This window comes from Crotalus tigris, unplaced genomic scaffold (genome assembly GCF_016545835.1).
Source record: "Crotalus tigris isolate CLP2741 ecotype Arizona unplaced genomic scaffold, ASM1654583v1 scf7180000019844.519500, whole genome shotgun sequence".
In the NCBI taxonomy this organism is placed as follows: Eukaryota; Metazoa; Chordata; class Lepidosauria; order Squamata; family Viperidae; genus Crotalus; species Crotalus tigris.
The window spans coordinates 235,242-256,864 of record NW_024097737.1 but is presented as its reverse complement, the minus strand read 5'-3'; the positions used below and the strand labels follow the sequence as shown (position 1 = coordinate 256,864).

Sequence of the window (21,623 nt, the reverse complement as noted above, 5' to 3'; positions counted from 1 at the left end):
CTCGATAGGTAGATAAAATGCCAAATCCAGTCTGAACATCTGGCTGACTGTGTGATGATCAATTATTATTATTATTATTATTATTATTATTATTATTTACTAAATCTATATGCTGCCCAACTCCCAACAACTCTGCGCAGCTCCCAATCAAATAAATAAAAAAAGACAAGAAAACAAGAAAAAAAAAGATGGGAACCGCAACGAAACAATTCCATTAGTGAAGGACGGGGGGGGAGCCCAATTTTATTTTATTTTTTATTTATTTATTTTTTGCTAGTGGCTTGTGTTGCGCCTCTAACCGCAGACCTGCAGAAATGAAGTTTTTTCCACACACACATACCCCCCCCCCCAAAAAAAACCACCCACATTTGATGCAAAAAAACCCGCTTTCACCCTTGCTGAGCTGCTCCAGGCCAGGGTGAGGACGGAAGTGAACAGCAGGACCGATTTAAAGGTAAAGCGGAGGTGAGAAACCCGATTCAGCTGGGATCGTGATTGAACTGGCTTTGCGGACGGTGGGCCCTTTAAGAAGGAGTCACAGGAGCCAAGTACGCAGCTGCCTAGGCAAAGCCGCCCTCCTCCTTCTCCTCCTCCTCCTCCTCCTCCTCCTCCCCACCCTTGTGGGCCCCAGACAGCAAGAATTGCTCAGCCCAGCTGCCTCTCCTCCGAGTGCCCCCCCCCCAAAAGCTCAGCACCATGGAAGGGGCCAGTAGAGGAGGTGATGATGCCTTAAACCTGCAGATGTTGGTCTTTTGACTAAGGATGCTCTTTGGTGATGGGGGAGGCGGGGAATGGAGGATGCAGGTGGAAGGGCTGGGAAAGAAAACCAGGAAAGCATCCTTCGTGTCTCTCCGCCAGCTGCATCCGTGTCTCTCTCTTTCTCTCATCCCCGCCTTTTCTCTGTCTCCCTCGGCTGTTGACAGGGCGCTGACCAAGCTAGCAGGCATCACCCGCCTCCTATGAGCACTGCAGTAGGATTGCATCCTCCCTCCCTCTCTCTGCCTCCATCTCCCCGGCTTTCTAAGAAGTCCCCAAGCCAAGATCTGTTTCAGAGCATCGTCCCTGCCATCTATCCTCCAGCTGGCCTCTCTCAGGTAAGTACCACCGCTGAGAGGAGAACGGGTCTGGGCAGTTCTGAAGGGAAAGGGTTAAAATTGCATGGCTGGAGAAGTTCGGACTTCTGCAAGTGTGCAAATGGCCGGGGTTTGGTTGATGGGGGGGGGGCATTTGGCTTTCACAGGATCACACAGCCCGGTGGGCGTCGTTGGCATGACTCATTCTTCTGCCGGCCTTTTTGCAAAAAAACAAAATACCCACCTATAAAGATGATCCACGAAAGGCACATGATTTGCTTGCAAAAATCCCCCCAAAATGGATTTTTTGCAAGCAGGAAAATTGGTTCTGGTGGGTGGGGGGAGTTTGAAGGGTCGTGCATGGATCTTCGCTGGAACATCCAGAAATATCTCGGTTTGGCTTACTGGCAGAGAACTGGCTCGTAAACAGACCACAATGCAGGGCCAAGCAGGCTTTACCAACAGGCCAAAGCTTGTCCTAAATTTTTTTTGCTGAAAAAAATGCATTTGGGGGGGTCGTTGCTGCCGTCTCTTAAAGCGAGGACGAAGCACCCAAATGAAATCTGTCCTTCTGGCCTTATTCTCCCTTTCTCCACTCAAGGTCATTAGCAGATGTTCTTCTGCCTTAGAATAACCTTGCTTGGTTCTGTTTCAAAGGCGCGTGAAACAGATTTGTTAAAAAGCCATTCTTTTGTTGGGAATTGGTGTGGCTTTTCCAGACTATTTTTTTTTTCTCCGATCTTCCCCTGTCTTGGACCCAAAATGTCAAACTGTCACTCTTTAGGCCTACTTTTGCATCAAGTTCGCCACAGTTTCCCAGGCTTGTTCGGGGCACGGGATGGGAAGACTAGACTTTTGTCCCTCCAGAAGGGTGATTTATAATGGTGGGTTTATTTTATCCCACGGGAAACCTGTAATTTTTGTCTTGTGTCAGCACTGTTCTCAGTCGAGCAGGCCCTCCTTCAGTGGCATTTTGCCTGTTGTAAACAACCAAATTCTGCATCTTGCGACTTCTGAGTCACCAGCAGGTCCTTAGCATCCCCGAAGAGGTTAGATTCTTTCCAACATAATTGACATCGCGGCCACCTTGTGTTTGTAAGAAATTGTCTTCTCACACCATTGTCACAGGATGCAAGCTTGGGTTTTTTTCTGGTGACAGATGTATTAGAAGGGATCACACAAGAGATCGAGTCCAGTAGAAAGCTACTGAATCTGTATTGCTAGTGATCCTCCGAGCTAGATCCAGTGTAGTAGAGCAACAAAGATGATAAGGGGACTGGAGGCTAAAACATATAAGGAACGGCTGCTGGAATTGGATATGTCTAGTTTAACGAAGAGAAGGACGAGGGGGGACATGATAGCAGTCTTCCAATACCTCAGGAGCTGCCCCAAAGAAGAGGGAGTCAAGCTATTATCCAAAGCACCTGAAGGCAGGACAAGAAGCAATGGGTGGAAACTAGTCAAGGAGAGAAGCAACCTGGAACTAAGGAGAAATTTCCTGACAGTTAGACCAATTAACCAGCGGAACCACCTGCCTCCAGAAGCAGTGAATGCTCCAACACTGGAAGTGTTTAAGAAGAGACTGGACAGCCATTTGTCTGAAATGGTATAGGGTTTCCTGCCTGAGCAGGGGGTTGGACTAGATAACCTCCAAGGTCCATTCCAACTTTATCATCATCATCATCATCATCATCATCATTATTATTATTATTATTAGTAGTAGTAGTAGTAGTAGTAGTAGTAGTATTATGGATCATCGCACAGTCAGCCAGATGTTCAGACTGGATTTGGCATTTTGTCTACCTATCGAGTCCTTACCCAGGACCTGGGATAGGCAGATGTGGATGTTTGATGGTATTACAGGTATCGTCGCAGGATGGAAGCAGTCCCTAGTAAGGCCGCCTTTTGCAATTGACTAATAGCGAATTTGTCAATGCCAATGGTGTTCAAGTGGTGCTCCAGTTGTTTTGGGATTGCACCTAAGGAGCCTATTACTATTGGTACTACCCTTGCTTGCTTTTGCCACAGTCTTTCTATTTCAATTTGTAGGTCTTTGTATTTTGTTATCTTCTCCAGTTCTTTCTCTTCTATTCTGCTATCTCCAGGCACTGCCACGTCCACTATCCAGACTTTTTTGTCTTTCTTATAGACAATTGTTAAGTCTGGGGTGTTATGTTGCAGGTGCTTGTCTGTTTGAATTCTGAAGTCCCAGAGCAGTTTAATTTTATCATTTTCTATGACTTTATTATTATTATTATTATTATTATTTGCAAGTACGCGTAGTCCTCGACTTACAACAGTTCATTTAGCGGCCAAAGTTAGAACAGGACCAAAAAATGAGACTCGTGACTGTTTTTCAACTTTACAACTGTTGCAGCATCTCCAAGGAAGGTCACCGGATCAAAATTCAGCCGCTTGCCACAACTGACTCATATTTATGACGGTCGCAGTGTCCCTCCCCCGGGGTCATGTGACGCCCCTCTTGCGAGCTTCTGACAAGCCAAGTCAAGAGGGAAGCCAGATTCAGTTAACAACTGTGGCAAAAAAGGTCATAAAATGGGGCAAAATGAACAAATGTCCCACTTAGCGACCAAAATTACAGGCTCGATGGCGGTCGTAAGTTGAGGACTGCTTTATGAGCCCCAAAATTTCCATTGCTATGCAAGGCAGTTGCGGAGTGAGTTTTGCCCGGTTTTATGACCTTTTTAACCACAGTTCATGGTTAAGCAAATCGCTGAGGTTGTTAAGTGAATTGTGCGGTCATTAAGCAAAACTGGCCTCGCCCATTGACTTCGCTTATCGGAAGCCAGTTTGGAAGGTTACAGATGTGATCATGTGACCGTGGGACACTGCAACCCTCATAATAATAATATTATAATAATAAAGTTGGAAGGGACCTTGGAGGTCATCTAGTCCAACCCCCTGCTCAGGCAGGAAACCTCAGACAAATGGCTGTCCAGTCTCTTCTTAAAAACTTCCAGTGTTGGAGCATTCACAACTTCTGGAGACAGGTTGTTAATAATAATAATAAGGTTGGAAGGGACCTTGGAGGTCATCTAGTCCAACCCTCTGCTCCGGCAGGAAACCCTACACCATTTTGGACAAATGGCTGTCCAGTCTCTTCTTAAAAACTTCCAGTGTTGGAGCATTCACCGCTTCTGGAGGCAGGTTGTTCCACTGGTTAATTGTTCTAACTGTCAGGAAGTTTCTCCTTAGTTCCAGGTTGCTTCTCTCCTTGCTTAGTTTCCATCCGTTGCTTCTCGTCCTGCCTTCAGGGGCTTTGGAGGATAGCTTGACTCCCACTTTTTTGGGGCAGCCCCTGAGATATTGGAAGACTGCTATCATGTCCCCCCTCGTCCTTCTCTTCATTAAACTAGACATACCCAATTCCAGTAACCATTCCTTGTATGCTTTAGCCTCCAGTCCCCTGATCATCTTTGTTGCTCTTCTCTGCACTCTTTCTAGAGTCTCAGCATCTTTTGTATATTGTGGTGACCAAAACTGGATGCAGCATTCCAAGTGTGGCCTTACCATGGCCTTGTAAAGTGGTATCAACACTTCACGTGATCTTGATTCTATCCCTCTGTTAGTGCAGCCCAGCACTGAGTTGGCCTTTTTGGCAGCTGCAGCACACGGCTGGCTCCTATTTAAGGGATTGTCCACTAGGACTCCCAGATCCCTCTCACAGTTACTACTATTGAGCAAGGTACCCCCTATACTATACCTGTGCATTTGGTTTTTCTTGCCTAAATGTAGAACCTTACTTTTTTTGTACATAACAATATTGTTATGTCTAACTAACTCCCATGCACATCCCTCCTCTCCCCCCCACCATATCCTCTAATTCTAACTCTAAGAGTAAAACATAAGAAGGAAAATGGCTGCATCTCCATAGGTTGTCAAAGCAAGAACATCCGATGTTAGCAGCATTGACATCAGTTTTATGATAACTACCGGCTTTTCATTAACTAGTTCTAGTTTAATGAAGAGAAGGACGAGGGGGGACATGATAGCAGTCTTCCAATATCTCAGGGGCTGCCCCAAAGAAGACGGAGTCAATCTAGTCTCCAAAGCGCCCGAAGGCAGGACAGGAGGCAAATGGATGGAAACTAACCAAAGAGAGAAGCAACCTGGAACTAAGGAGAAACTTCCTGACAGTGAGGACAATTAATCAGTGGAACTACCTGCCTCCAGAAGCTGTGGATGCTCCATCACTGGAAGTTTTTAAGAAGAGACTGGACAGCCATTTGTCTGAAATGGTGTAGGGTTTCCCGCCTGAGCAGGGGGTTGGACTAGATGACCTCCAAGATCCCTTCCAACTTTATTATTATTATGACTATTATTATTATTATGACTATTATTATTATTTACAAAATGCATTCATCTCCAATACACACCAAGGGGCCCATGGCAATATACAGCTCCTACATTCAAAGCCACACCTAAAAACCAATAATTGCTTTAGTTTCAATTCATTCTGATTAAAACCCTTCAGGACAGTGGTTCTCAACCTGTGGGTCGGGACCCCATTTGGGGTCGAACGACCATTTCACGGGGGTCGCCAAACAACGCAGTCCACCATTTTTTTCCTCTTTTCCTTAGCTGTGCTCCTCCCTTTTATTCTATTGGCTTTTGAAAGCCAATCGAATAGACTCTCTTGAACAGAGTCTAATTCTATTGGCTTTCAAAAGCCAATAGGAATTGTCCAGGCTGTCTCTGCCCTGCTGAGCCCGCCAAAAGTCCCATTCTGCAAACGGTGTTGCCCCAGTTGAGTAGTCCTCGACTTACGACCGGTTGAGTAGTCCTCGACTTACGACCGGTTGGGGGTCGCGGCATTAAAAAGGTTGAGAACCACTGCTTCAGGACATGAATGCAGGCCCTTACAGAATTCTATCAATAGGATGGGGGGTGGGGGTGGGTAGCTGAATTTAAGATAAGGGAAACAAGCTTGATCTGCCCTACACCCCCCCCAAATATAATAATGTGCCTTAAAACTTTAAAATAAGGCTTTTCCCAGTAAGAAGTAGTCCTCGACTTACGACCCTTCATTTAGGGACCATTCAAACTTACAATGGCACTGGGGAAAAAAAATGACCTGGCTTTTTTTCACACTTAATGACTGTTACAGCCTCCCCCCCCCCCCCCGTGGTCACGTGATCAAAAGTCAGCTTGGCAACTGACTCATATTTATGACGGATGCAATGTCCGGGGTCCAGTGACCCCCTTTTTGCCACCTTCTGAGAAGAAAAGAGAAGGCAGAGTCACTTAACAACCGTGTGACTAATTTAGCAAGGGCAATGATTCACACAACAATAGGTGTGGATCCTGGGTGCTCTCTGAGCTGGGTGGTTTTCTTGCAGACGTTTCATTCTCCAACTAGGTAATGTCATCAGTGCTAGAAGGGAGCGAGGGAAGAGAAGAAAGAGACTTGTGGGGTCCTTGGGGCTCTCTGAGCTGGGTGGTTTTCTTGCAGACGTTTCATGACCCAACTAGGTAACATCATGAGTGCTAGAAGGGAGGGGGATGTGCAGGGAGATGGAGGAGGAGGAGGAGGAGGAGGAGGAGGACGACGACAACGACTGTGGAGTCCTTGGTGCTCTCTGAGCGTGGTGGTTTTCTTGCAGATGTTTTATGACCCAACTAGGAAACATCATCAGTGATAGAAGGGAATGGAGAAGGAGGAGGAGGAAGAGGAGGAGGAGGAGAACTGTGGTGTCATTGATGCTCTCTGAGCTGGCTTCTTTTCTTGCAGACATTTTATGACCCAACTAGGTGACGTCATCAGTGTTAGAAGGGAGAGGAGGAGGAGGATTGTGGGGTCCTTGGTGCTCTCTGAGCTGGCTTCTTGCAGACATTTCATTACCCAACTAGGTAACATCATCAGTGATAGAAGGGAATGGAGAAGGAGGAGGAGAATTGTGGTGTCCTTGAGGTTGAGCTTGCTTGTTTTCTTGCAGACATTTCATGACCCAGCTAAGTAACATCATCAGTGCTAGAAGAGACTATAGGGAGCAGGAGGGGAGGAGGAGGAGGAGGAGGAGGAGGAGGAGGAGGAGGAGGAGGAGGAGGAGGAGGAGGAGGAGGAAAGGACTGTGGGGTCCTCGGTGATCTCTGAGCTTGGTGGTTTTCTTGCAGACGTTTCATGACCCAAACTAGGTAACATCATCAGTGCTAGAAGGGAGGTGAGTGTGTGGAGAGGAGGAGGAGGACCGTGGGGTCCTTGGTGTTCTCCAAGCTTGGTTATTTTCTTGCAGACGTTTCATGACCCAACTAGGTAACATCATCAGTGCTAGAAGGGAGTGGAGGTTGACCTCTGCTTATATACAAGTGGCTTGCCCTGGCAGTGTGGTTGGGAATGTGATTTTTTTTTTCTTTCATGCTTCCTTCATTACGGTATTGGTTGTTTTTTTTCCCCTTGGTTGTTTGTCTGGTATTAATCCATGGGTTTCCTTTTCTGTGGAGTTCTTGGTGCTGTCTGAACTCGGCTGTTTTCTTGCAGACCTCGTCAGTATTGACGACGTTACCTAGTTGGGTTACGAAACGTCTGCAAGAAAACCACCAAGCTCAGAGACTCCACAATTCAACCCTGGGCTACAAATATTCCCTTCAATCGGTACGGCGCTACTTGCAACGTGGTCAGAGTAACACAAGCACCTCAAGCCCCTTGTAGGACCGAATTTACGTGACCCGGAGGGGCTCAGCAAAGCTCGAAAGAAATGCTTTAGCTGATTCGCTAAAGGCCTCGTCAAATCATCCTGCGGGGGCTTGTGATATTTTTCACAGATTTATCCCGGTTGTTCGAAACTCAAAATGCAATCTTACACACCTTCATTTCCCTATAGAGAAGGTTGGGAATTGGGCTGAGTGGCACATTGACCCACTGTCAACACCCATCAAGGATTCCACCGCTTGATTAAACTTTCTGCCTATCAAAATTCTTCTCGACTAAGCTAACGTTGTTTGAGTTGACGTTCCTCGTTTTGGCTCTCAGTTTTTTTTGAGCCACAAACATTTAACTGGTTCTCTCTGGAACAGATTGATTTTGAATGCTTCTGTGCTGGGCTGGACAACACAGGTGGAAAGCAAGCCTCTAAATATTATCAGACCATAGTCGTGTATGGATGGAGTTATTTACTGAAGGTGGGAATAGAAGGACTTGGAGGTTGAATGAAAATTTATTTAGACATGAAGGGAATTTACAGAGATGTAGAGATTATTTAAAGGAATTTTTTCTTTTGAATATGCATAAGGGTACTCCGATGCCAATGGTACGGGACGCCAGTAAAGCATACATGATTTACATGAATAATATGCATAGACGTAAACAGATGCAGACACGTAAAGAGTTGGAAGTAGAGATTAAATCTAAGGAAAAGGCTCTTACATTAAATCCACTGGACAATCATTTAAAGGCTTCTATTAGTTTGCTTACGGAGCAATTTAATATGTTGATAGCTGATCAGATTGCAATTAACTTGAGGTATATGCAACATAATACATTTTGTAATGCAAATAAACCTGGTAGGTGGTTGGCTGACCAACTACGAAAGAAATAGAAATCAAGGATTATAGAAAAAATAAATTACAAAGGTAAAGAAGTTTATCAACAAAATTTGATTAAAAGGAGTTTTTTAGATTTTTATTCAAAGTTATACGCTAGTGATAACATACAAGTTTCCGATATAGAAAAGTATTTACAGGAATCACATTTTCCTAAACTTACTACTGATCAAAGAGATGAGATTAATGGTTTAATTACTTCGGATGAGATTATTTGGACTATTAAACAATTGAAAGTTGGTAAGGCTCCAGGTACAGATGGAACAGATTGATTTTTAATGCTTCTGTGCTGGGCTGGACAACACAGGTGGAAAGCAACCCTCTAAATATGGCCTTAAATGCTGATCTGTTGGTTAATTAGTCCTCCGGGATCAAACCACCTTCTTACATTTTGCATAAATTTAAAAGCAACATACATTTGAGATAACCGTAAGTCTCTCAATAATTAATGAACTGAATCCAAGCAAAGAATTTAACAAAGGGGCTTGAGGATTTGCTGCTTTTAAAAATAGAAGCTGGTCAAGAGAAAGGAAGGAAGGAAGGAAGGAAGGAAGGAAGGAAGGAAGGAAGGAAGGGAGGGAGGGAGGGAGGGAGGGAGGGAGGGAGGGAGGGAGGGAGGGAGGGAGGGAAGATGGGAAGATGGGAAGAAGGAAGGGAGGGAGGGGGAAGAAGGAAGGAAGGAAGGAAGGAAGGAGAGATGGGAAGAAGGGAGGGAGAAAGGAAGGAGAGATGAGAAGAAGGAAGGAAGGAAGGAGAGATGGGAAAAAGGATAGGAAGGAAGGAAGGAAGGAAGGAAGGAAGGAAGGAAGGAAGGATGAAAGGAGGGAGGGAGGGAGGGAGGGAGGGAGGGAGGAAGGAGAGATGGGAAGAGGAGAAGGGAGAAGGAAGGAAAGAGATTGGAAGAAGAAAGGAAGGAGAGATGGGAAGGAGAAAGGAAGGAAGGAGAGATGGAGAGATGGAGAGAAGGAAGGAAGGAAGAAGGGAGGGAGAAAGGAAGGAAGGAGAGATGGAAAGAAGGGAAGGAGAAAGGAAGGAAGGAGAGATGGGAAGAAGGAAAGGAAGGAAAGAAAGAAAGAAAGAAAGAAAGAAAGAAAGAAAGAAAGAAAGAAAGAAAGAAAGAAGGAGAGATAGGAAGGAAGAAGGATAGGAAGGAAGGAGAGATGGGAGGAAAGAAGGAAGAAGGTGGGAAGAAGGGCAGGAGAAAGGAAGGAAGGAGAGATGGGAAGAAGGAATGATAGGAAGGAAGGAGAGATGGGGAGGGAGAAAAGAAGGAAGGAAGGAAGGAAGGAAGGAAGGAAGGAAGGAGTTTAAGATGGAAGGAATAGAGAATCCTAGGACTGGAAGTGACCTTAGAGGGACTTTGAGCACACACATAAATACCATTTAATAAAAACCCATTCAAATACACACACACAGACGCACACAGACACACACACACACAGACACACACAGACACACACACACACATGGCTGCTTGAGTTGGCCGAAATCACACAAACCCATTTTGACACCCAGCCGGCGGAAGCCCTGTGAAGACGGAGAGGGACACAGGCATTCCCGCCCTTGTAAAAGGGTTAGTAACCCAGGCCCCTGCGGAGTGACGCTAATCCTGCAGACCAACTTGCCAACATTAGCCAGCTTGGAGGAAGCAGAAACCTAGAAGCGCCCGTATGCCCGGAGGGAGAAGCTGGCCAAAGACCAGGCCAGCCAAACGTGCCAGTCCCCCTGGCACCCCAAAGGCACCCCAGACACGACAAAAGCGACACCACTCCACCAAGTCAACACAGGGAACGTTACTCCCTCGAAGCTGAGGTTGGCTGGCACCTTTTGGTACGGTTTTAAAAAGTGTGGTGGTGGTTCTTGGGACTGTTTGTTTTGTAACTGTGTGTGAAAAGGGTGGTATATATATATATATATCTGGGGGAGGGGGGTGCTCTCTGGACTCAGTTATTTTCTTGCAGACCTTTCGTGACTCAGCTAAGTCACGCCATCAGTGCTAGAAGGGAGGGAGGTCTGCCTGTAGATGAACAGAGAGCAAAGCCCATTTGCTTCCAGCACTGATGATGTCCCCTAGTTGGGTCTTGAGAAGTCTGCGAGAAAACAACCAAGCTCAGAGAGCAACTTGATCCCTACAGTCCTCCTCCTCCTCCTCCTCTTCTCCACTCCACACTCCCCCCTCCTTTCTAGCACTGATGATGTTACCTAGTTTGGTAATGAAATGTCCGCAAGAAAGCAATCAAGCTCAGAGAGTAGCAAGGACCCCACAGTCTTCCTCCTCCTTCTCCTCCTCTTCCTCCTCCTCCACAGTTCTCTTCCTCCTCCTCCTCCTCCTCCTCCTCCTCCTCCTCCTCCTCCTCCTCCTCCTCCTCCTCCTCCTCTTCTTCTTCTTCTTCTTCTTCTTCTTCTTCTTCTTCTTCTTCTTCTTCTTCTTCTTCTTCTTCTTCTTCTTCTTCTCCACTCCCCACTCTCTTCTAGCAGATGATGTTGCCTAGTTTGGTAATGAAATATCTGCAAGAAAGTAATCAAGCTCAGAGAGCAGCAAGGACCCCACAGTCTTCCTCCTCCTTCTCCTCCTTCTCCTCCTTCTCCTTCTCCTTCTCCTTCTCCTTCTCCTTCTCCTTCTCCTTCTCCTTCTCCTTCTTCTTCTTCTTCTTCTTCTTCTTCTTCTTCTCCACTCCCCACTTCCCACTCTCTTCTAGCACTGATGATATTACCTAGTTTGGTAATGAAATGTCTGCAAGAAAGTGATCAAGGTCAGAGAGCAGCAAGGACCCCACAGTCCTCCTCCTCTTCCTCCTCCTTCTCCTCCTCCTTCTTCTCCTTCTCCTTCTCCTTCTTCTTCTCCACTCCCCACTTCCCACTCTCTTCTAGCACTGATGATGTTACCTAGTTTGGTAATGAAATGTCTGCAAGAAAGTGATCAAGGTCAGAGAGCAGCAAGGACCGCACAGTCTTCCTCCTCCTTCTCCTCCTCCTCCTCTTCTTCTTTCTCATCTTCTCCTTCTCCTTCTCCTCCTCTTCTTCTTTCTCTTCTTCAACTTTTTCTTCTTGTTCTTCTTCTTGTTCTTCTACTCCTCTTTCTCCTTCTTCTTCTCCTCCTCTTCTTCTTTCTCTTCTTCTTCTTTTTCTTCAACTTCTTCTTCTTTATTCTCCTCCTTCTTCCTCCACCTCCTCCTCTCCACACACCCCACTCCCTTCCAGCACTGAGGATGTTACCAAGTTTGGTAATGAAACGTCTGCAAGGAAACAACTAAGTTCAGAGACCACCAAGAACCTTGCCGTTCAATCCTGACCTGCAGATATTCTATTCTGTTGGCATGGCGTCTGAATTTGAAAAACAAGCAAACAAACAAATAAAAAAAAAACTTGGAATGCTACAGGATATGTTCGACGTAGATTCCGAAGAACTTCAACGTTGAAGGTCCAGCTGTGCTTCTGTTTGCTTCCCTTCTCTGTTACCACTGCCTGAAAAATATTATTGCGATGAAGGACTGGCAGTTGCAAGGATGAATGCCCTCCAAAGAGACCAATATATTGCAATTTTCACTTCGTTCCCTCAAACGAGAAGAAGCTGCAGGCATTTTGACGCTCCTTCATTACGCCCTCGTGCGGAAATCTTCTTTTCAAATCAAAAGTGTCATTGCAGCGAGAATCCACTGACACGTAGCAGATTAGACTATAAAGTCAAATTAAATACTGTCCTCCTTGAATCTCCAGTTGAAATTAAAACCAGGGCTGAGTCACCCAGATCTCTAAGGCAGCATCTAAGCCAACGGAATTTCATTGGTGTTTTTCTGCAGCATTTTCCACGCCTGAAATCTGAGCCATGTGCAAATTCAGGAGCAAAATAAAGCTGGCGTTTCCGGCATTTTTCCTCCAGTGTGTGAACTGCATTGGACAAAGAGCAACTTGTTTTAAGGAAAGGTGTATTGCACGGAGCTACCTATTCTTTTCCAGATTTTTAGTTTCCAAAAGGGGCCGTGCCATTCCACACATGTCCAACTTGCGACGTTCAAAGTCGCGTCGTCTCTTATATTATGGATCTGACGCTTCCGGAAATTATCGTTGAGATTTCCCTTAAGATGTGGAAGTAGCCTGGATTAGTACAGAATATTTGTAGGGCAAACATAAAACCACGTTGCTCTTTTCGGGCTGAATCAAGGGTTGTTTTTTTCCAGCACGTCAGTGAAATGTTTTCTGAGCTCTTAAATCATGACATCTGGGTCCTTGGACCTTTTGCCTGTCCTTCACAAAGTGCTTGAGAGAAGATCCAGGGTCATCAGGATCCATGATGTCAAGCTTGCCTGTCAGTCTTTATGGAACTGAGTCGTTCTAGAACAAATGCATAAACATTTGTCTAAGATGATATAAGATCTACTGCCATGGGCAGGGGGCTGGACTAGATGACCTCCAAAATCACTTCCAGCCCTTGAATTCTCTTCTCTCCTCTACTCTCCTCTCCCCTCCTTTTCCCCTCCCCTCCTCTCCTCTCCCTCCTCTATCCTCTCCCTCTACTCCCTCTTCTCCTCTCCCTTCTATCCCTCTTCTCCTCTCCTCCTCCCCTCCCTCCTCTCTATCCTCTCCCTCTTCTCCTCTCTCTCCTCTCCTCTCCCTCCTCTCCTCTCCCGCCTCTCCGTCTTCTCCCCTCCTCCCTCTTCTCTCCCTCCTCTCCTTTCCCTCCTCTCTATCCTCTCCTTCCACTCCCTCTTCTCCTCTCCCTCCTCTCCCTCCTCTCTATCCTCTCCCTCTTCTCCTCTCTCTCCTCTCCTCTCCCTCCTCTCCTCTCCTGCCTCTCGTCTCCTCTCCCACCTCTCCCTCTTCTCCCCTCCTCTACCTCTTCTCTCCTCTCCTCTCCCCACCTCTCCCTCTCCTCTCCCCTCCTCTACCTCTTCTCTCCCCCTCTCCTCTCCTCTCCCTCCTCTCTATCCTCTCCTTCCACTCCCTCTTCTCCTCTCCCTCCTCTCCTCTCCTCTCCCTCCTCTCTATCCTCTCCCTCTTCTCCTCTCTCTCCTCTCCCTCCTCTCCTCTCCCGCCTCTCCGTCTTCTCCCCTCCTCCCTCGTCTCTCCCTCCTCTCTATCCTCTCCTTCCACTCCCTCTTCTCCTCTCCCTCCTCTCCTCTCCTCTCCCTCCTCTCTATCCTCTCCCTCTTCTCCTCTCTCTCTTCTCCTCTCCCGCCTCTCCGTCTTCTCCCCTCCTCCCTCTTCTCTCCCTCTCTATCCTCTCCTTCCACTCCCTCTTCTCCTCTCCCTCCTCTCCTCTCCTCTCCCTCCTCTCTATCCTCTCCCTCTTCTCCTCTCTCTCTTCTCCTCTCCCGCCTCTCCGTCTTCTCCCCTCCTCCCTCTTCTCTCCCTCCTTTCTATCCTCTCCTTCCACTCCCTCTTCTCCTCTCCCTCCTCTCCTCTCCCTCCTCTCTATCCTCTCCCTCTTCTCTCTCTCTCGTCTCCTCTCCCTCCTCTCCTCTCCTGCCTCTCGTCTCCTCTCCCGCCTCTCCCTCTTCTCCCCTCCTCTCCCTCTTCTCTCCCCCCCTCTCCTCTCCTCTCCCTCCTCTCTATCCTCTCCTTCCACTCCCTCTTCTCCTCTCCCTCCTCTCCTCTCCTCTCTCTCCTCTCTATCCTCTCCCTCTTCTCCCCGCCTCTCCCTCTTCTCCCCTCCTCTCCCTCTTCTCCTCTCTCTCTTCTCCTTCCTCTCCTCTCCGGCCTCTCCCTCTTCTCTTCTCTCCTCTCCCTTCTCCTCTCCTCTCCCATCCTCTCCTTCTCCCCTGCCCTCCCCTCCTCTCCTTCTCCTCTCCTCTCCTCTGCTGCCCTTCCTGTTTCCATTTCTGTTTCTATTCCATTCTTAATTTTATTCTGTTCCATTCATCCCTGTTCCATTTATTCTGTTCCATTCATTGCAGGAAACTGCCCACTTCAGATATATTTCTATCCATGGGTGGGAAAGCTTGAAATGGCCACTTGTTGCTTCTTTCCGCACAGAGAGTTTGGTTCTTTGCTACTTGACCGACCTTCGTATCCGAGAGACATAAAATACAAACCTCTCCTGTCAAATGTTCAATGCAGAAGGGACGCCTCGGATGGATGTGATCCTGCGGTTATGCACTAGGAATCCTGGATTCAGTTCTTTTGCTTTCAGATGTCCTGGTTTTGGTCTGGCCTAAATTATTAAGTAATTAGGCTCCAGACAGTTGACTTAGGGCCAATCACCAGGAGATGTTGAATTCTAGTCCCACCTTAGGCATAAAGCCAGCGTGGTGACCTTGGGCCAATCACCAGGAGATGGTGAGTTCTAGTCCCACTTTAGGCATTAAAGCTGGCTGGGTGGCTTTCAGCCAATCACCAAGAATTGGTGAGTTCTACTTCTACCTTAGGCCTGAAAACCGCCTGAGGGACTTTGGGCCAATCACCAGGAGACAGTGAGTTCTAGTCCTGCCTTAGGCATAAAAGCCAACTGGGTGACTTTGAGCCAATCACCAAGAATTGGTGAGTTCTAGTTCTACCTTAGGTCTGAAAGACACCTGAGGGAATTTGGGCCAATCATTAGGAAATGGTGAGTTCTAGTCCTACCATAGGCATGAAAGCTGCCTGAGGGACTTTAGGCCAATCCCCAGGAGACGGTGAGTTCTAGTCCCGCCTTAGGCATGGAAGCCAACTGGGTGACTTTGGGCCCATCCCCAGGAGACGGTGAGTTCTAGTCCCGCCTTAGGCATGAAAGCCAGCTGGGTGACTTTGGGCCCATCCCCAGGAGACGGTGAGTTCTAGTCCCGCCTTAGGCATGAAAGCCAGCTGGGTGACTTTGGGCCCATCCCCAGGAGACGGTGAGTTCTAGTCCCGCCTTAGGCATGAAAGCCAGCTGGGTGACTTTGGGCCAATCACCAGGAGATGGTGAGTTCTAGTCCCGCCTTAGGCACGAAAGCCAGCTGGGTGACTTTGAGCCAGTCTCTCTTTCAGCCCAACCCACCTCACAGGGTTGTTGTTACTGGGAAAATGGAAGGAGGAAGGCATATTAGGCATGCTTACTGCCTCAAGTTCCTTTTCAAGCAATAAAAGTGGGATTAAAATGAAATAATAAATGTGCAGAGCGCCAAGACTGGAGAACGGTGTCTGGTGTCCCTTTGGATCAGAGCCCAGCTGTGGTTAATGTAAATTATCTCCTGCTGCAGAGACATCTTCAGCAGATGACCTTTGGGCAAGGTTTCCTAACTTCTCCCTTACATAAAGTCTTCTCTGCCACCATAGTATTCATTTTCCTTTCCTCCCACACACCCAGATCCCCTCCTGAGGCTTAAAGGCCCTGTGTTGAAATTTCTTCTGGCTTTGATAAGCCTGGAGGCACCGAAGCATGCATAATTCTGAATTTTATATGTAGGTCTGGTTGCACCCTCGGCCCATCTTGCAGTCAATTTGTTTATCTGATTTTTATCCCACCTTTATTCTTGTTTATAAATAACTCCAAGTGGTGAACATATCTTCCTCTTTCCTATTTTCCTCACAATAGCAACCCTGTGAAGTAGGCTGGGCTGATAGAGGGACTGGGCCAAAGTCACTCAGGTGCTTTTCATGCTTAAGGCGGGACTAGAACTCACCATCTCCTGGTGATTGGCCCAAAGTCATCCAGCAGAGTTTCATGCCTAACGCGAGATTAGAACTCACCATCTCCTGGTGATTGGCCCAAAGTCACCCAGCCGGCTTTCATGCCTAAGGCAGGACTAGAACTCAGCGTCTCCTGGTGATTGGCCCAAAGTTACCCAGCAGCCTTCATGCCTAAGGCGGGACTAGAACTCACCATCTCCTGGTGATTGGCTCAAAGTCACCTAGCCCGCTTTCATTCCTTAAGGTGGGACTAGAACTCACCGTCTTCTGCTTTCTACCCTTATGCTTTAACCAGCAGACCAAATTGGCTTCACGCAACTTTGATGCAGTTGTTATTTTAATGTCGATGGAGATTCTCCATCATCCAGGTCATAGTTGCCCCAAAGATGCTTTTTCACGAGGCAACTGGAGTTTTTCTTTGAAGATGTTTTGATTCTCATCTAAGAAGCTTCAGCGCTGAAGAAGCTTCTGGGATGAGAAGGGAAACATCTTTAAAGAAAAACAAGAAAGTCCAGTTGCCTCGTGAAAAAGCACCTTTGGGACTTATTTCAATGCGTTATTTTGCTCACCCTGTTGGTTCGTGTTCAGCTTGTTGTGGATGATGACCCATTCTTTCTCTGATGTCACTCTTCCAAGTCTTCCTTGTTCATCTTGTAGGTATATCATGTATTTCCCCCCTCTAATTATATGCCTTTCCTTGTTGAAGGGCATCTTGTTCCTCTTGGCTCAATCTTCCAGCTATCCAGCTTAGATTCCAATCTCATTCTGTCATGTGGATGTTCCTCAAATGGACCAATTTCGTATCATTTGCAAATCTGGGTGTTTGTTTGTTTGTTTTGCAATTATTGAATTTTTAAATAAGAGAGATCAAAACTAATGGAAACTAATGTTGAAGATAAAGGGAGGGAGGGAGTAGGGAAGGAAGAGAGGGAGGGAGGATGAGGGAAAGGAAGGGAGGGGGGAAAGGAAGGAAGAAAACAAAGGGAGAGTGAGGAAAAGAAAGGAAGGATGAGGGACAGAAGGGAGGGAGGGAGGGTAAGGAAAAGGAAGAAAGAGGGAGGGAAGGAAAGAAGGAAGGGTGAGGAAAAGAAAGGGAGGGAGGGAGGGAGGGAAGGAAAGAAGAAAGGAAGGATGAGGGAAAGGAAGGGAGGGGGGAAAGGAAGGAAGAAAACAGGGAGAGTGAGGAAAAGGAAGGAAGGATGAGGGACAGAAGGAAGGAACGGTGAGGAAAAGGAAGGAAGAAAATGGAGAGTGAGGAAAAGAAAGGGAGAGTGAGGGACAAGGAAGAAAGGAAGGGTGAAAAGGAAGGAAGAAAATGGAGAGTGAGGAAAAGAAAGGGAGGATAAGGAAGGGAGGGAGGGAGGAAAGAAAGGGAGGGAGGAAAGGAAAGGGTGAGGAAAAGAAAGGGAGGGAAGGAAGGAAAGAAAGAAGAAAGGAAGGGTGAGGAAAGGAAGGAAGAAAACCAAGGGAGAGTGAGGAAAAGGAAGGAAGGATGAGGGACGGAAGGAAGAAAAGAAGGATGGAAAAGGAAGGAAGAAAATGGAGAGTGAGGAAAAGAAAGGGAGGATAAGGAAGGAAGAGAGGGAGGAAAAGAAAAGGAGGGAGGGAAGGAAAGAAGGGTGAGGAAAAGAAAGGGAGGGAAGGAAGGAAAGAGGAAGGAAGGGTGAGGAAGAGGAAGGAAGAAAACAAAGGGAGAGTGAGGAAAAGGAAGGAAGGATGAGGGAAGGAAGGGAGGGAGGAGAAGGAAGGGAGGGAAGAAAAGAAGGAAGGATGAGGGACAGAGGGAAGGAAGGAAGGGAAGAGTGAGGAAAAGGAAGGGAGAAAAGGAAAGGGGGTAAGACAAGGTTGAGGAGGAAGAGAGGGAAGGAAGGAAGGGTGAGGAGAAGGAAGGAAGGAAGGAAGGAAGGAAGGAATGGTGAGAAGGAAGGAAGGAAAATGGAGTGAGGCAAAGGAAGGGAAGGAGGAAGGAAAGACCAGTTTCCAGCAAAAAACGTAAATCACAGATGCCGCAAACGGACACGAACGTAGCTGGTTGCTGAGTGTCCATAATGCAAAAATCCCTTGAGAGTCGGGGAGCGTCCCTGAACGTTAGCATTTCGAACCTAGGTCGTAAGTCGTAAGTTGAGGACTCTCGGTAACAACGCTGAATAAAAATGGGCCCAGCGTAGATGCCTGGTTATCGTTCTCCAATTCGACATAAATGCATCCCGTCGCTCTGTGAATGTGGCGAGGCAACAGACTGTGGAACCAGGTTGCGTAGCAGCCCCATCCAAACCACACTTTTAACAGTTTGTGGATGGAGAATGCCCTTTGGAAAAAACGGTCTAACCTTTATGCGAAAATTGAGGTGGATTACATCCACAGCCTGCCCCTTCTCCACTAAGTAGTTACCTTGTCAACAAAGGAGATGAGATTTGACTCAGAGGCTATTTTTGAGAAAGTTGTGCTGACACTCAGCAATCTAGCCATCATTGAGGACTGGCAGTGAACTCGTGCATTCATAGCCTTGGCAAACATTTAGTGGGGTGCACTCAGCAAGCAGGACATGCAAATCAGCCCTTACTATCAAACAAAATAGCTGCCTTTAAGACAGTGTTTCTCAACCTTGACAATTTTAAGGCATGTGGACTTCAACTCCCAGAATTCCACAGCCAGCAATGCTGGCTGTGGAATTCTGGGAGTTGAAATCCACATGCCTTAAAATTGTCAAGCTTGAGAAACACTGCTTAAGATATGCTTGTTATGTCCTTTTATTCTTATATCCCTCATAAGGCATCATAGGCACTTTCTAACTTCCCAGACCCCCACTTTCATTTTATTCATACGCGCATGAAAAAAAACTCTAATATTCTTGCAAAAACAACTGTCAAAGCCTTTTGTTTTTCTGCTGTTTTGTAGCTTGTTTAGTTAAAAGGCTGTTTGGCTTCTGGAGCTGGAACACAAACTGTTGCCAAGAAAAGCAGATTTAACCTGTGTTTTTCTTACTGGACCGTCATAGTTATAATATACGTAAAATTATCTTCCACGGTGTACGTGCAGAAAGATTTGTGCAAACCTGCTTATAAACATCAGTCTGCAGCAGCACCAGATAATGTTTGAATTGAAGTGCGTGTTGTTGTCTCAACTTCCACATACGTTGCCCCAAGCAGGGACTAACTTGTCAAAATTTTGCAGAAGTCTGAGGCTATGTTTATGCATCAAACTTGCAGGCAAAAATGTTTTATTGGGTTATGGCAGAGTGTGTTGTTAGTTGCGAAGTCGTGCCCGACCCATCGCGACCCCATGGACCACGTTCCTCCAGGCCTTCCTGTCCTCTACCATCTTCTGGAGTCCATTGAAGCTCACGCCTCCTGCTTCAGGGACTCCATCCAGCCACCTCCTTCTCTGTCGTCCCCTTCTTCTCTTGCCCTCCATCTTTCCCAGCATTAGGCTCTTCTCCAGTGAGTCCTTCCTTCTCATTAGGATGGATGGATGGATGGATGGATGGATGGATGGATGGATGGATGGATGATGGATAGATAGATAGATAGATAGATAGATAGATAGATAGATAGATAGATAGATAGATAGATAGATATGGATTGTTGTTGTTAATTGCGAAGTCGTGTCCAGCCCATCGCAACCCCATGGACAACGTTCCTCCAGGTCTTCCTGTCCTCTACCATCTTCTGGAGTCCATTGAAGCTCAGGCCTCCTGCTTCAGTGACTCCATCCAGCCACCTCTTCTCTGTCGTCCCCTTCTTCTCTTGCCCTCAATCTTTCCCAGCATCAGGCTCTTCTCCAGGGAGTCCTTCCTTCTCATTAGGTGGCCAAAGTACTTGAGTTTCAACTTCAGGATCTGGCCTTCTAAAGAGCAGTCAGGGTTGATCTCCTCCAGGACTGACCGGTTTGATCGCCTTGCAGTCCAGGGGACTCGCAGGAGTCTTCTCCAGCACCAGAGTTCAAAGGCCTCCATTCTTTGGCGCTCAGCCTTTCTTATGGTCCAACTTTCACAGCCATACATTGCAACTGGGAAAACCATGGCCTTGACTACACGCACTTTTGTTGGCAGGGTGATGTCTCTGCTTTTTAGTATGCTGTCTAGATTTGCCATAGCTTTCCTCCCCAAGAGCAAGCATCTTTTAATTTCTTGGCTGCAGTCCCCATCTGCGGTGGTCTTGGAGCCCAGGAAGATAAAAATGGCAGAGTTAGATAAGCAGATAAATCTCTAGGATCATTATAACTTAGATGTGAGACTCATCCATCCATCCATCCATCCATCCATCCATCCATCCATCCATCCATCCATTCATTCATTCATCAGAAAATATTTTAGCTGAGGGTTCAGCTGTGGGATCTCTGAACTTGGTGGTTTCTTTCCTCTCCACAAATCCCCCTCCTTACTAGCACTGATGATGTTACCTAGTTAGGTAATGAAATGTCTGCAAGAAAACTAGCTCAGAAAGTATCAAGGATCCCAGAGTCCTCCTACTCCTCCTTATCCTTGTCCTTCTCCTCCCCTTTGCCTTCTCCCCACAACCCCCACTCCCTTCTAGCACTGATGATGTTACCTAGTTGGGTCATGAAATGTCTGCAAGAAAACAACTCAGCTCAGAGAACATCCAGGACCCCACAGTTCTCCTCCTCCTCCTCCTCCATTCCCTTCTAGCACTGATGATGTTACTTAGCTGGGTCATGAAATGTCTGCAAGAAGCCAGTTCAGAGAGCACCAAGGACCCCACAATCCTCCTTCTCCTCCCCCTTGTAACACTGATGACATCACCTAGTTGGGTCATGAAATGTCTGCAAGAAAAGGAGCCAGCTCAGAGAGCATCAAGGACACCACAGTTCTCCTCCTCCTCCTCCTCCTCCTCCTCCTCTTCCTCATCCTCATCCATTCCCTTCTAGCACTGATGATGTTACCTACTTGGGTAATGAAATGTCTGCAAGAAAACAACCCAGCTCAGAGAGCACGAAGGATCTCTCATTCATTCATTCATTCATTCATTCAACTTATTTATGACCCTGATGACTAACAGTGATGACAAACAAGATTAAAACATTATAAACGAATCAATAAGTAACATATTCAGCAGCCAAGATAAAAGAGGAAGACAAACACAACATTTAACACAAGCACAGGCTCAGCCGCGTACATATAAACCCAAAACGTCTACATCTATCTCCCAGATTAGTTGAGCTGAATACAAAGAATAAGCTTGTTTGCTATTGATATTTAATCATAATGGAAGCCAATGTCCCTTGGCATTAATCTTCTATCCTGTTTTTATATATATACTCCTGTGATTTTGTTTCCATGCTCCAGCTAAATAAAGGCAGAACTTTGCATAGGGTGAAAATTATCAGAATACAGAGCTGGAAGGTACTTTGGAGGTCATCTAGTCCAACCCTCTGCTCAGTCAG

General features: G+C 46.7%; 1 protein-coding gene across 4 annotated transcripts in view; it reads left to right on the top strand.

Moving 5' to 3' along the window:
* Positions 1-587: 587 nt before the first annotated feature.
* SNPH (syntaphilin) overlaps positions 588-21,623 on the top strand; it is a 42,844-nt gene continuing 21,808 nt past the window's right edge. For all 4 annotated transcript variants that reach the window (XM_039364774.1, XM_039364772.1, XM_039364771.1 and 1 more), the window contains exons 1-2: positions 588-718; positions 924-1,094. The gene's annotated coding sequence lies outside the window, so the exon portion shown is untranslated. The remainder of the gene's footprint in view (positions 719-923; positions 1,095-21,623) is intronic.